Raw genomic sequence first — 13,555 nt, forward strand, 5'->3', positions numbered from 1 at the left:
ATACTCACAATCCCCGCTCCTGCTTCCCAACTGCTGCTGCCCTCCTTCTCCGGCTGCCGGCGCCGCTCCTCTGATCTATGGGAGAGACGTCATGACATCTCTCCCATAGCACCGCATAGACACTAGAGGTGAATTATGACCCCTAGCGTCTATGTGCCGCTCCCACAATGCAGTGTGGTGCATGATGACTTCATCGCGCACAGCACAGGACATCTACACAGCACCGGGCGGCACCAGTAGCAGATCTTGCCACAGCGGCGCCCTCCGGGCGGCGGTGGTGCCCTTCGGAAGGTGGCACCCCGGGTAAAAATCCTGCTTACCCATAGCAAGATCCGCTACTGTACCCTAGTTTCTTTTATGAATCGCAGTAGTGCTTAAATTCACCCTGTGTCACATTTCAGAGCTGCCAGTACACATTATGCCGCACAATACCCCCAATTCACATTATTATATATACCAGTGATGGCTAACCTTGACACTCCAGCTGTTGTTGAACTAGACATCCCAGCATGCCCTGCATCAGTTTTAGCAAGCCAAATAGCAAAACTGTAGCAGGGCATGCTGGGATGTGTAGTTCAACAACAGCTGGAGTGTCAAGGTTAGCCATCACTGATATATACTGTAGTGCTCCCCATTCATATTGTGCCTCATTACAGTGTCCCGGTTCATATTATATAACATTAAAATGCCCTCCAGTTCATTTTATACCACACTACAATGAGCAGGTCCAGGGGTATACCTAGATATATTGCAGGTCCCAAGGAAAAAGTTTTATAGGACCCCTACGTACCACCCAATGGTGAAAAATGTATATAACACAAGTAACTTTGACAGGGAAGTTGGGCCCTCTCAACTCTGGGCCCTATAGAAGCTGCACTGCCTGCACCTATGGTAGCTACACCCTTGGATGTCGGATACTTTTACCATCAATGGGGGAGAACCAGATGGTTTCCCACCATCGATGGTTTAGTGCTACTGAATTTTTTTTCCCTCTCATAGTGTCAGGGTACGGAGTTTGCCCTGCCCCCTGACATCTGCAAAGCCAAACCCCCCGGCTCTGAAGCCACGCCCACATGCAACCATCGATGGTTCCTTAACAGATGGTTTTCCACCATCGAGGTTATCCATCAATGGTATGATCGATGGTGACCATTGATGGAAAACCTACCGATGACCATCCCTAGTGAGAGGAATAGCTCCTAGGGCCTCATGGGCTCTTGCTGAGCTTGGCGTGCATCCATTTGCTTATTGTACTGTGCATGTACACAAAGGAAACATATGCCTGTCAGTGTTCAGATTTGGTACTTGCGTCTCCTTATGCTTGGAGAGGGAGAATGGGGGAAGGAAGGGGGGTGTATACACAGACCGAGTACAGCATACCCCTCAACTGTACCTCTTTAGCAGGTACAGTACCTTTTTTTTATGGTCTGTACCGAGTTTTGGCTCTCCAAACTTCCATTGAAAGTATATGAAAAGGGGCGTGACCACGCCCCCTTTGCCCATGGCCACGCCTCTTTTCTAATTTGTACCTATTTTTATGTGTAAAATGTTGGAGGGTATGGTACAGTAAGGGTGTGATTGTGTAAATGTGACTGAGGTATGCCCAGGGACAGATTAATGTATGTGGGGGCCCCAGAGCAACCAGCTTTTGGGGGCCACTACCAATAACATTGTCAATGAGATATGCCGGCAGTGTTCTCAAAAAGTATAATGGGTACATACTTCCAGCACCCAAAAATGTTAAACTCACTATAGTGCAGAGTTGGATTACGGCCCCACAGGGCCCACAGTGGGTACTAGCTCAGGGTCCCTGCCTGCACCGGGTCTGGGACTGAGGGTTGACAGCACAAAGGTCGACACACCTTAGGTCGACACCAATTGGTCGACATGGACAAAAGGTCGACATGGACAAAAGGTCGACAGGAACAAGGTCGACATGGAACAAGGTCGACATGAGTTTTTTATGTTTTTTTGGTGTCGTTTTCTTCGTAGAGTGACCGGGAACCCCAATTAGTGCACCGCGTCCCCTCGCATGGCTCGTTTCGCTCGCCATGCTTCGGGCATGGTGCCTTCGCTCCGCTACCGCTTTGCTCGGCACACTTTACCGTTCCAATCGTAGTCCACGTGGATCGTTAAGTATGAAAAGGTTCAAAAAAAGAAAAAAATCGTGAAAAACTCATGTCGACCTTTTTCCATGTCGACCTTGTTCCTGTCGACCTTTTGTCCATGTCGACCTAAGGTGTGTCGACCAATTGGTGTCGACCTAAGGTGTGTCGACCTTTGTGCTGTCGACCTGGAGTCCGGATACCGCCTGCACCAGTGGCGGATCTAGTGAGTGGTGGGCCTCAGTGCAGAAACATGCTTTGTAACCCCCCAGCCAACCCCTAACCGTGTAAAACAGGAGACGGTTAGTGTTGGAGGTGTATGTACAGTTAGCGGTTTAGCAGAGTAATGTACACACCAGCGGAATGGTAATTGCTCCAAGCACAAGCGACTTAACCAAGCAGTGTGACTTATTGAATAAATGCATACATGCTGAATTTTTCTCTTTTCTTTTGCTTCCCCTGAGAGCAGGCGCTGCTGGACACTTCAGGGGGCGGAACCATGCGATTGTGTCATTAGGCCCCGCCCCCACCACATGAAAAATACAGCGATTTACGGGTCTGTTTTGAGGGGCTAAAATGATACGATTTGCGTAATTTAGCCACGCCCCCTCCAAATAGTGCTGCGATTCCCATGATAATCTCCCCATCCTGCCTGCTTCACTAGGAAGCTGGCTGGATGCAGGAGATATACCTGCCCCTCCGGGGTGCTGGGGACTTCCTGCAAAATCAGAAGTCTGCCGCAACTTCCAGGAGAGTAGGGAAGAATGAAGTGATGGTTTAACCATGCTTACTGTTACAGACGGCTCAACAGCTGCTGACTGTCTCAGATATGCGGTAGTTGTGCAGGTGCTGGAACAGCAGCCAATGCAGGTAAATGGTTACAGGTCTCTGGAGCTAAGGGGAGAGACGTCCATCTCCCACTGTATCACTCATACACAGGAACAAGATGGCGCCGCACATGTGCAGTAATAGTACCGATGGCCATCTCGGTAAGGGAAATTAAGCCTCCCTTGAGGAACCATGTTGGAGACTGTGCAGTAGCGCTCTCCAATCGTAACCATTAGTACTTCTTTTGTAATCTTCTATGTCCACGTTTTGTCTTCTCAGATATATATATATATATACATATATATAATTTTTTTTCTTTATGCACTTATAGTTATGCATAAACATAGCAGCTTCATAGCATTCTGTTCTGATGACTGCCTATCAGTGAATGTCTAGACTTTGAGCATATTTCCTAATGTTACTAATTATTCATATGACTGTTGCAGCCTGCTATGGGATTGTTTTTAACATGTTTTTAATATGATTTTCACTGTCACTGTCACTTTAATATGCCCACCATATTGATTCATGTCTTATTATGTATTTTCACTGTTTTGTCCCCCTTGGTTATCCCTAGACGCGGCTGATAGAGGCTTCCGGCATCTGCGGTTGCCCGGCAACAGCGTGACGTCACCGGATGTGACTCTTCCACCGGAGCCGCCCGGATGTCCAGCCCACAGCCTGCGGACGGGAGCCAGCGTGATGGGGCTCTTACACCTTTAAAAGGTAAGCGTGCACCTGCACTGTTTATTCACAGCATGTCACCTTGAAAAAAATGCCCTGCGCGGCGTTGAAACGTCGGTTGATTACCATGCTTTTTCATCTTTAATACACAATATTTTTTTTATCAAATCCAACGAGTGCCGCCTGGTTCCTGTTTGCCATTGGGGAAATTGCTACATGCCCACCCAGGGAACCTTTGCTTGTATACACAATTTGAGGAAGGCACCGTGGTTATTCTGATTTATTTGGAGTGCCTATTATGTCCATATATATATATATATATATATATATATATATACACCTCCAACCCGTAATTAGTGTGTCTGGCCACACTCATTCCTAAGCGATATATAAGATCCATCATACAGCCATGCATTCTCCTTAGTCATACATCAGTTTCAATGTGGCACTGTCACAGGGTGCTACCTTTCCTACAAGTCAGTTTGAGAAGTGTCTGCCCTGCCTGGAGCTGCTCTCGGTCACCAGTAAGTGCTGTAGCTGTGAAGTGGGGAAGTCTAGCAGCAATAATAACTCACTAGAGCTGGGAGCGTTGAGTGCTAAGGTGCATTTGGATAGAATTTAATGCTTTTCCATTGAGCATTTACAGTTTTTTTTTACACTTTTATTAATGTGCTATAAACAAATGAAAATCAAACAAAGGCAACAAAAGTGACCAAAAAATGACTTTGAAGACTCCCTTTTACTGATCGGATGAGTATGATGTTGGTAACTAGTGTCCCTCACTGTAGGACTATTCAACTAAGATTTTGAGTGGTCTACTCTGAGAGTTCGGGAGATTTGTGGGGCAGAACATTTGAGTTTTAATATAAGAACACAAGTAAAATGTAAAATAGGATTTTAATACCTACCGGTAAATCCTTTTCCCTTAGTCCGTAGAGGATGGTGGGGTCACATCAAGAACCATGGGGTATAGACGGGATCCGCAGGAGATATGGGCACTTTAAGATTTTGAATGGGTGTGAACTGGCTCCTCCCTCTATGCCCCTCTTCCAGACTCCAGTTATAGGAACTGTGCCCAGGGAGACGGACATTTCGAGGAAAGGATTTAATGTTAAACCACGGTGAGCATCTTACCAGCTCACACCTCAATCATGCCGCTGAACGTGGCATTCAACAGAATACAAGCCAACGGCATGAACAATTGCAGTACCAGGCTGACAAGAAACGTAACACAACATTTGTTTAACCACAAAGAATTACTGCAGATACAGTACGCACTGGGACGGGCGCCCAGCATCCTCTACGGACTAAGAGAAAAGGATTTACCGGTAGGTATTAAAATCCTATTTTCTCATACGTCCTAGAGGATGCTGGGGTCAGATCAAGAACCATGGGGTTATACCAAAGCTCTAGAATGGGCGGGAGAGTGCGGACAACTCTGCAGTACCGAATGACCAAATGTGAGGTCAACCTCGGCCAAGGTAATAAACCTGCAAAACGTAGCCAAATTTTTTTCTAAATAGCTGCTCGGCAACGTTGCAATGCCGAGACTCCCCGGTCAACCGCCCTGGACGAGCCCACCTTTCTAGTAGAATGGGCCTTCACCTATTTCGTTAACGGCAATCCTGCCGTGAAATGAGCATGCTGAATCGTACCACAGATCCAGCGCGCAACGGTCTGCTTGGAAGCAGGACACCCAATCTTGTTGGGAGCAACAGGACAACAGAGCCTGTGTTCCTAAACGGAGCCATCCTGGCGACATAAATTTTCAAAACTCTGACCACATGTAGAGACTTCGACTCAGTGAAGGCGTCGGTAGTCACAGACACCACAATAGGTTGGTACATGTGGAAAGAAGAAACCACCTTCGGTAGAAATTGTTGACGAGTTTCCAACTCTGCTCTATCTTCATGGAAGATCAAATAAGGTCTCTTGTGAGACCAGGCCGCTAATTCAGACACCCGCCTTGCGTATGCCAAGGCCAACCTGACGACCACTTCCCAAGTGATGAATGTCAACTCCACCTTCTGTAAAGGTTCAAATCAATATGAGCGAAGGAACTGCAACACCACGTTAAGATCCCATGGTGCCACTGGGGCACAAATGGAGGTTGGATGTGCAACACGCCCTTCACGACAGTCTGAACTTCTGGAAGGGAGTCCAATTTATTCTGAAAGAAACCCGATAAGGCCGATTATAATTGAGCCCAAGGTTAGGCCCGCATCAACACGGCTTGTAGGAAATGGAAAAAAAACGTCCTAGCTGTCAAGTCTGCCGTAGGAGTCTTCTTGGATTCACACCAAGTAATTTATTTTCTCCAACTACGGTAGTAATGTGTAGACGTTACTCCTTTTTCCAGCCCAAATAAGCGTGGAGAACAAATACCGTGGGAATACCCTTACGGACCAGGATTTGTCGGTCAACCGCCATGTCTTCAAATGTAGCCGCGGTAAGTCCTAATACACGCACGGCCCCTGCCGCAACAGGTCCTCGCGCAAAGGAAAAAGCCAGGGATCTCCTATGAGTAATTCCTGAGATCTAGATACCACGCTCTTCTTGGCCAGTCATGAGGCTCGCTCGAATTTCGTTTTTTTTTTTTTTAAATATGTTTATTAAGGAAGAAAATGGAAATACACACACATTACCACAATAATTGTAGAATATTGACAACAGAAAAATACAGGGATATCAATGAAAATGATGATACATAGGAATGGATATCATAACATTTGTTCAATACAAATCACATAAAAAATCACATGAGAAAGTAAAGGAACTAAGGGGGAGATTCAAAATGTGAAATGGGAGGAGAGTACAAGAGTTGAGGCTAAAAGGGCGGTGATCCCCTCATGAGTTCGAATTTCGTTTTTATGTTCCCAGAACTTTTGGAACGATAGAAAACGTATGGAATACATATACCGACTGAAAACACCCACGGTGTCACCAGTGCATTCCCTGTTCCTGTTTGAGGGTCCCTTGACCTGGAACTCTGAAGCTTCTTGTTGAGACGAGATGTCATCATTCCTACTTGAGGAAATCCCACCGACATGACACTTCTCCGAAGATTACTTGGAGGAGGTTTCCCCTCTCCTGGATGGAGATCGTGTCTGCTGAGGAAGTCTGCTTCCCTGTTTTCCACTCTTGGAACGACATCGCCGACAGAGCGCTTGTATGTTTTTCCGCCCAGCGGAAAATCCTTGTGGTTTCTGCCATTCTGCTTTTCGTTTGTAGAAAACCGTTGTAAATGGCCCTTAACCCTAGACCGTTTATGTGGTGACAAGTTTTCTAACTTGACCATCTTCCTTGGAAGTTTTTCCCCCCTGTGTGACTGCCCCCCCCCCCCCCGCTTCGGAGGCTTGTATCCGTGGTTGCTAGGATCCAGTCCTGGATCTCAAACCTGCGCCCCTCTAGGAGGTAAGAACTGCGCAGCCACCACAGGAGTGAGATTCTGGACTTGGAAGGACTTCTTGTGCAACAGGTCCCACTGGAACATCCTGGCATGAAACCTGCCAAACAGAGTGGCCTCGTAGGCCGCAACCATCTTTTCCAGCAACCGAATGTATTGATGAATTGACACTCTTGCTGGTCTCGGAATTTGTTTTACCAGACTCTGGCTCTCCAGAGCCTTTTCCACTGGAAGAAAAAACTCTCTGTAGGTCTGTGTCTAGTATTATTCCCAAAACTGACAACCACGTTGATGGGACCATCAGTGAATCTGGCCAGTTCAGGAGCCAACACTGTTGTTGAAGAACTGTCAGGGAGAGTGCAACGTTTTGCACCCACTGGTTTCTTGAGCTCGCTGTTATCAGGAGACCGTCCCAACACGGGATAAATGTGACTCCATACTAGAGAAGGAGAACCATCATTACCGCCATCACCCTTTTAGGATTGGTCTGACCGAGCCGTCTGGCTTCGGGACCACAAAGAGGCTTGAATAAAAGCCCTCTCCCTGTAGTGATAGGGGAAACCAATGACCTGATCCTGACACAACTCTTGTGTTGCGTCAAATACTACCTCCCCGTCCGGAGGAGAATCGGTTTATTTGAAAAATTGGTGAGGGAAAAACGTCTGGAAATTCCAGAACGTGCCCTTGGGACACTATTCGTAAAACCCCCGGGTCCAGGTCCGTTCCAGGACTGACTGAAGAGTTTTATACGTGGCCCCACCGGTGTGGGCTCCCACAAGAGAGTTCCAGCGTCATGCGGTGGATGTGGCAGAACAGAGGATGATGTCTGCTCCTGTGATCTTGAATAGGTTGCAGGCCTCTTCCCTTTTCTCCTTCCTCTACCTGCAAAAAAAAGGGAATCTGTATCAATTGGTCCTCAATGACTGCATCCAACAATGATGCGTCATCAACCGTTGTGAGGGAACATAGGGCAAGAAGGTAGACTCTGCCGAGATCAAAATAACTAGGCCGTCACCAAAGCAGGTTTCACCTTCCTAGGGAAGAGACTCCATTTCTTCTCGGAGTCAGCATCAGCATTCCGTTGGTGAATCCACCACGCCCTCCTAGCCGAGACCACCATGGAATTGGGTCGCGAACCAAAGAGTCCCATATCCCCTGCAGTCGCACGAAAGTATGCTGCAGCGTCCTTTATATGACCCAATGTACTGAGTATCTCATCTCTCCCCAGGGTATCTATAACGGATGACAAGGTAACCGACCATTTTTGAATACTACTACTCCCCCATGCGCATGCAATGGCAGGTCTAACTGACGTATGCGTGGCCACATAACCAGAATATACCGTAGCTTCCTACATATGATCCACTGGCTTTGTGACAGCGCCCCGTGCAGAACCGGGGGTGACTCCCCCTATATTCTATCCGCGGCGGGAAAAGAATAAACAATCGGAATCTTCCTGAGGATTTGAAACATTTATGTCAGGGCCGACCCAGACCATCTCCACAGAGCGTTCAGCACATGAAAATGAGGAATGTTACTTCAGCTGTATTATAAATTTATCTGTACGTGTATGCATGTGTACAACACACATATTATATATATATATATATATATATATATATATATATACACACACACACACACACACACATAGACCCCTCTGTTCGGAACAGCAGGGTCCTCAGTGACGTTAATACGTCCTCCTCATACACTAATCATGCACTAAACGCTCCTTCTTTTTTTTTTGGGGATCTCCTCAGGAAACATAATTGTCGACATAGGAAGCCGCATCTGTGTCGGTATTAGGGAGTAGTAACTGGGCAAAATAACATTTTTGCGACCCCAAGGGGTCTGAGGAAAATATCCTCCACAGATATTTCTACGTCTTGTGACACGATTTATGCAACCTTACTATACATATATATATACATACATAGCCTTTTCTGATATGCATCACATTCACATGCAATTCTTTTACCCAGTCAGATATTGGTGGTGCCGACAGGGCCACCCACACACGTCCGTGTCCCTAATATACTTTTCTCTTAGGAAAAACATTCATCCCCCGACCTGTTGACACACTTGTACCAAGTACTATAAGGAGTCGACGGTGCCGACAGGGTCCCTCCCACAGCCGTTTGTGGGAAGCACTCCGCCACCGACATGCCGACACACATGTACTAAACACCCATCGACATATAGGGGATAGTCTCACAGTAAATTCTGTAAGAGAGACACAGAAAGAGTTTGCCAGCTCATAACCCAGCGCTTAATAGCGGTTTCGTACATTATAGAATGCCCCAAACCTGCAGCAGTTTATATTAAACATATTTCACCACTTTTGCTGCGCGCCCCCCCCCCCCCCCCCCCCCCGTTTTTCACCCTGATACTTTCAGCAGTGTGAGGGAGGACCAGCATTTTTACAAGAGAAAATGGCGCTGGCTGTGTGAGCTGTGAGGGCTATGCCCCGCCCCCTTGATGGCGCGCTTCAGCCCCGCTATTTTTTTCTATAATGACACTGGCGGGGGTTAGGATTTAGTGCCTAGGCACTTATTATCCACATTGCCAGCCTTAATGAGCATTTTTATGCTGTCCAGGGCGTCCTCCCTGCGCCCTGCACCCTGTAGTGCCGCTGTGTGTGTGGGCGCATGGCGCGCAGCGCGATTGCTGTGCGGTACCTCAGAAGCCGTCACTGAAGTCTTCTTTTCTTCTTCTACTCACCTGACTTCTGGCTCTGCAAGGGGGGTGACGGCGGGCTCTGGGAGTGAACCCCTAGGCGTACCTAGTGTTCCAAACCCTCAGGAGCTAATGGTGTCCTGTAGCCAAGAAGCAGAGCCTTTAAACTCATTAGAAGTAGGTCTGACTTCTCTCCCCTAAGTCCCACGATGCAGGGAGATTGTTGCCAGCAATCTCCCTGAAAATAAAAAACCTAACATAAAATATTTTCCGAGAAACGCAGTAGAGCTCCTCAGTGTGCATCCAGTCTGCCTGGGCACAGATCTAAACTGGAGTCTGGAGGGGGGGCATTGAGGGAGGAGCCAGTTCACACCCATTCAAAGTATTAAAGTGCCCATGTCTCCTGCGGATCCCGTCTATATCCCATGGTTCTTGATGTGACCCCAGCATCCTATAGGACGTATGAGAAAATATGTTACACATATGTCATCAGAGCAACACTTTTTATGCCATCAGATTCCTCCTCCACAGGACCCCAGCATTTGTCATACGTCCCCTCACTCACCAGCTTGTCACACATGTCCACATGCTCATCAGCTATTGTCAGTGGTGCCCCTTATTGACACTGTCGCACAGTAATACCTCTTATAGACATTATGCCACACAGTAGTGCCCGTTATACACATTATGCCACACAGTAGTGCCCCTTATTCACATTATGCCACACAGTAGTGCCCCTTATCCACATTATGCCAAACAGTAGTGCCCTTAATTCACATTATGCCACACAGTAGTGCTCCTTATTCACATTATGCCACACAGTAGTGCCCCTTATTCATATTATGCCACACAGTAGTGTCCCTTATTGACACTGTCACACAGTAATCCCTCTTATAGATATTATGTTGCAAAGTAATGCCTCTTATAGACATTATGCCACACAGTAGTGCCCCTTATACACATTATGTCACACAGTAGTGCCCCTTGTTCACATTATGCCACTTAGTAGTGCCCCCTATTGACACTGTCACACAGTAATGCCTCTTATAGACATTATGCCCCTTATTCACATTATGCCAAACGGTAGTGAATACCAGGCACTATTTAGCAGGAGTACATGTGCGATATATAGTGATGCGATGTATAGTGAAAAGTAACAATTCTGGGCTTAGTACATCTACCACTTACTGTGAGGAGTGTTAAGCCTTGGCAACTGCCTTGTTTGCACTCCCTGTACACTGCTGCTCCACGTCCTACTTGTGCTGCTATCATTGAATAGTTCACTCACTAGAACTGTGAGCCAAAGAGAACATAGGTGCAGGTCTTCATGGGTGCATCATCAAGGGATGGAGCTAGGCGCTGTGTTCGGCACCAGTTAGGGGTAAAAATAAAACAATTGGGGGGCTCTGTACCATCAATGGTGGAGAATCATTGGTAAAAATAAAGCAAAATCATATAATATTGGTGTTTAACCATAGATGGTCAATGGCCAACTCTGAGACAGAGGGAATGGTTATGGCACAGCACTGGAACAACTACAGAGACACAAAAACCCATATATACAGGAGTGGACAGAGACAGGGGGTGTTCGGATCGTTATCTGGACTCCAGGTCGACACCACATGAACATGGTCAAAATGGAAAATGATTGACATGAGTTTTTAAAAAATAATAATAATTTTTTAAACTTTTTCATACTTTACAATCCACATGGACTACAATTGGGAACGGTAACCTTGCCGCGAGCCGTGCGAGAGGACACAGTGCCCTAATTAGGGTTCCCGGTCACATTACAGAGAAAACGACACCAAAAAAACATAAAAAACTCATGTCAACCCTATTCCATGTCGGCCTATTTTCCATGTCGACCTTTTTCAGGTGTCGACCTAAGGTGTGTTGACTAATTGGTGTCGACCTAAGTGGTGTCAACCTAATTGGTGTCGACCCTGAGTCCCAGACCCGTTTGGATCATACACACTTGGAGAGCGGACATACTGTTAATCTAACTATTCAATAACAGCAGCACAGATAGGAGGTGGAGCTGCCAAGGCTTAACACACCTCACAGTAAGGGACAGAAGTACATAGGGGTCTATTCATGAAGCAGTGAAAAGAGTAGAAAAGTGAGCCAGTGGAGAAGTTGTCCATGGCAACCAATCAGTGTTGTTGTAACACTTATAAAGTGCATTCTATAATATTATACGGAGCAGCTGACTGGTGTGCCTTCTGCAACTTCTCCACTGGCTCACTTCTCCACACTTTTAACTTCTTCATGAATAGACCCCTAAGCATTGAATAGTGATTAAGTGGAGAGAGATAATGTACCAACCAAACAGCTCCTGTCATTTTTCACCCACAGAGGCCTATTCATAAAGAAAGCAAAGACAGAATTGTTACTTTTGAGATGAGCGGGTTCGGTTTCTCTGAAACCGAACCCGCACGAACTTCATGTTTTTTTCACGGGTCCGAGCAGACTCGGATCCTCCCGCCTTGCTCGGTTAACCCGAGCGCGCCCGAACGTCATCATGACGCTGTCGGATTCTCGCGAGACTCGGATTCTATATAAGGAGCCGCGCGTCGCCGCCATTTTCACACGTGCATTGAGATTGATAGGGAGAGGACGTGGCTGGCGTCCTCTCCATTAGAAATTAGATTAGAAGAGAGAGAGAGATTGTGCAGAGTCAGACAGAGTTTACCACAGTGACCAGTGCAGTTGTTGTTAGTTAACTTTTATTTATTTTAATATATATCCGTTCTCTGCTATATCCGTTCTCTGCCTGAAAAAAAACGATACACAGCAGCAGCCAGTCACACAGTGTGACTCAGTCTGTGTGCACTCAGCTCAGCCCAGTGTGCTGCACATCAATGTATAAAAGGCAAAGCTTATAATAATTGTGGGGGAGACTGGGGAGCACTGCAGGTTGTTATAGCAGGAGCCCCCAGGAGTACATAATATTATATTAATTTAAAATTAAACAGTGCACACTTTTGCTGCAGGAGTGCCACTGCCAGTGTGACTAGTGGTGACCACAGTGCCTGACCACCAGTATAGTAGTATATTCATTGTTGTATGTATTGTATACTATCTCTTTATCAACCAGTCTATATTAGCAGCAGACACAGTACAGTGCGGTAGTTCACGGCTGTGGCTACCTCTGTGTCGGCAGTCGGAACTCGGCAGGCAGTCCGTCCATCCATAATTGTATTACAATATATACCACCTAACCGTGGTATTTTTTTTTCTTTCTTTATACCGTCATAGTGTCATACTAGTTGTTACGAGTATACTACTATCTCTTTATCAACCAGTGTACAGTGCGGTAGTTCACGGCTGTGGCTACCTCTGTGTCGGCAGTCGGCAGGCAGTCCGTCCATCCATAATTGTATTATTATTATAATATATACCACCTAACCGTGGTTTTTTTTCCATTCTTTATACCGTCGTCATAGTGTCATACTAGTTGTTACGAGTATACTACTATCTCTTTATCAACCAGTGTACAGTGCGGTAGTTCACGGCTGTGGCTACCTCTGTGTCGGCAGTCGGCAGGCAGTCCGTCCATCCATAATTGTATTATTATTATAATATATACCACCTAACCGTGGTTTTTTTTCCATTCTTTATACCGTCGTCATAGTGTCATACTAGTTGTTACGAGTATACTACTATCTCTTTATCAACCAGTGTACAGTGCGGTAGTTCACGGCTGTGGCTACCTCTGTGTCGGCAGTCGGCAGGCAGTCCGTCCATCCATAATTGTATTATTATTATAATATATACCACCTAACCGTGGTTTTTTTTCCATTCTTTATACCGTCGTCATAGTGTCATACTAGTTGTTACGAGTATACTACTA

The sequence above is a fragment of the Pseudophryne corroboree genome, chromosome 10 (genome assembly GCF_028390025.1).
Source record: "Pseudophryne corroboree isolate aPseCor3 chromosome 10, aPseCor3.hap2, whole genome shotgun sequence".
Taxonomy (NCBI): domain Eukaryota; kingdom Metazoa; phylum Chordata; class Amphibia; order Anura; family Myobatrachidae; genus Pseudophryne; species Pseudophryne corroboree.